This window comes from Atractosteus spatula, unplaced genomic scaffold (assembly GCF_055471065.1).
Source record: "Atractosteus spatula isolate fAtrSpa1 unplaced genomic scaffold, fAtrSpa1.hap1 Scaffold_24, whole genome shotgun sequence".
Taxonomy (NCBI): domain Eukaryota; kingdom Metazoa; phylum Chordata; class Actinopteri; order Semionotiformes; family Lepisosteidae; genus Atractosteus; species Atractosteus spatula.
In genome coordinates this window covers 257,753-260,168 of record NW_028296808.1, presented here as the reverse complement: position 1 = coordinate 260,168, position 2,416 = coordinate 257,753, and the positions used below count along the sequence as shown (strand labels likewise).

General features: G+C 42.6%; 1 non-coding gene across 1 annotated transcript; it reads right to left on the bottom strand.

Annotated features, from left to right (window-relative positions):
- Positions 1 to 610: 610 nt before the first annotated feature.
- trnas-acu (transfer RNA serine (anticodon ACU)) lies at positions 611 to 692 on the bottom strand. Its single transcript has one exon. It is a non-coding gene; the product is annotated as a tRNA-Ser (tRNA).
- Between the last annotated feature and the right edge of the window lie 1,724 nt (positions 693 to 2,416).

Genomic DNA, 2,416 nt, shown 5'->3' with positions numbered 1-2,416 from the left:
GAGGCCTCTTCAAATAAGGAGAAGAAAGATCAGGGCTTACCAGTTGTTTTTCGTGCTTATGGCTGAGTTCTTGGCTTCTCTTGATGCTGCTTGTATTTTCCCTTTCCTTCTTGTTTCCTTTGGTGTACTTTTTATTTCTTTCTTGTCTTCTTATTCTATTTCCTTGTTTTAATTGTTCCTTTTTTTCTGTTTGTTCCTCTTCATTTCTTGAAGATTTTTCTCTTTGAAGTTTTTCCTCAGGTCCTTTATCTTCAGGTGTAGCTGTGTCTTATAGTTGGTCTTCAGATTTTCAGATGTTTGCTTTGTTGTTTTTTTTTCAATGATAAATTATTTCTTTACTTCTTTGGTTTTCTTTCGTTTTTGTTAGATGTTGCCTTATTCCTAGACTATTTGTTCAGTTACAGAAAACAATAAAATCTCAAAGAAATTAGGAGCTCATCTTCTGAGCTGCCTCTCTCTCTCTCAGTAAATACTGTTACTGTCACTGCTCGATACCGATGTTAGCCTACTATACCATCTTCAGCCACAGCTAGAAAATGTACTGCTCTAGTACCAGAGCAAAAGAAAGCAAGGCCAACTTTGAATGGGCACATGTGTCAGATGCTGAATGTGACAAGGATGGGATTCAAACCCATGCATGCAAAGCCCAATGGATTAGTAGTCCATTGCCTTAACCACTTGGCCACCTCATCAAGAAAACTAGGCTGTCCGTACATGTGTTGGCGTGCTCCAGATGATCTTTTTTTTTTCCCTTGTACTCGAAGGGTCATTTTCCTGTTCCACATGCGATTTCAACATTTTCTTTGGGAGATGTCAAGCCACCAAGCCACTGCTGTGCTTCAGTGGCCGGTGTGGAGTTCAGTGGCCCTGTTGTCCACGGAAAGCACATTGAGCTCCTTTGACATGAAAAGTTCCAGATAAAAGCCATTTGTCATCCTTTCTCTTGGTGTCGATGTTGCTTTTGTATGTAAAGGTGGCAACTTGCTCAGCGAGCAGGCGGAGCGCGCACCGAATGCAGATGTCTCAGAGCGGTGTGTCCAAGTGGTTGTAAAAGGACACCACTCCAGGGGTGCTGTGGCTTAGTTGGTTAAAGCGCCTGCTTCGTAAACAGGAGATCCTGGGTCTGAATCCCAGTGGTGCCTTTTTTTTCTGTCTTCTCGTACAGAACTGGTCATTATGGATAACCTCCTACGGCTAGACTTAATTAAATGCAAGTATTAATTTCCTGTCTTGAACGACTTTTTTTTAAATGGATGCAACTTGCAAAAGATGAAATACAAACCTTGCTAATCTGCGCTTGTGGCTGGCAAAAAAAAGTCAGCAATGTTTTCTCATTAACCTTAACCCTGCGAATGGAGAATAGTTAAATGACCAAGTCTATGCAGCTTAATTGGTCCGCACATCGGGCTCTTAGGGTGGTGAATCACGCTCACCCCAGTCCTTAATCTTTTAAACAGGATAAAAAATTGAACCTAGCCGCCACATCTCATACATTCTGTTCAGTGATATAAAGGTAACATCTATCCTCGCTCCAGAGAAAATCACACGTTGAGGGCATTTTTTTTTTCACTTTACCATGAGTCGGGCTCGGCTGCACAGAGGCGAGAGCAGAGCAATGAGGTCACGGGGACAGGGTAGTCACACGTTGGCAGTTTAAACACGCGGAAGATCACTGAGGGATCTATATGGACCCTCCGTGCGCCATCAGTCCGCACTCTGGACTCTGAATCCTGCCATCCGAGTTTAGATCTTGGCTGAACCTGAGCTGCAGTTCCTTCTTAAAACGTAATCTGGTGAGCGTTTTATAGAATTGTTCTTGTATGGATTCAGAACTAGCAATACATCAGGAACGAACCGGTCTTCTTCCTGTCTAAAGAGTGTGACCTGCTTGGACCCGCAGTCGCTTTTCTCATGTGCACAAACTCTCACTAGTAAGCCAGAACTAACTAGCCGGTCTTCAGAGAGCCTACTACTAGAGCGTCGCAGCAGGAGTCTCTCCCACTTCCCTCATGCCAAACCAGCACTGCCTGACACTAGGCCAGAGAATGCTGATTGGACACAGCAACAAGCCTGCCACTGTTTCTTTGTGTCCGCGGGAGATCTGAATCCACACAGATTGGATGAGTATTCAACATTCTGAGTTACAGCTCGAGAATTCAATTGTTACCTCAACCCCAGTTGATATCAGTTTAATTCCTATGAGTGATGTACTTGCTTTTGAGTATCTAGTGTAGAAGCTGAAATCAAAGCTCATTAACGAAATGGTATAAATGAATGGTATACTGAATGTATGTCCCTCTTGGTTTGTAACTCTTCGTGATCGAATATATACCTTTTGTATTCTGCTAACCCTCACTATAAGATCTGTTATGTTTATATACACATTTTATGCCTTAATAAATGTATTGTCGTGTAA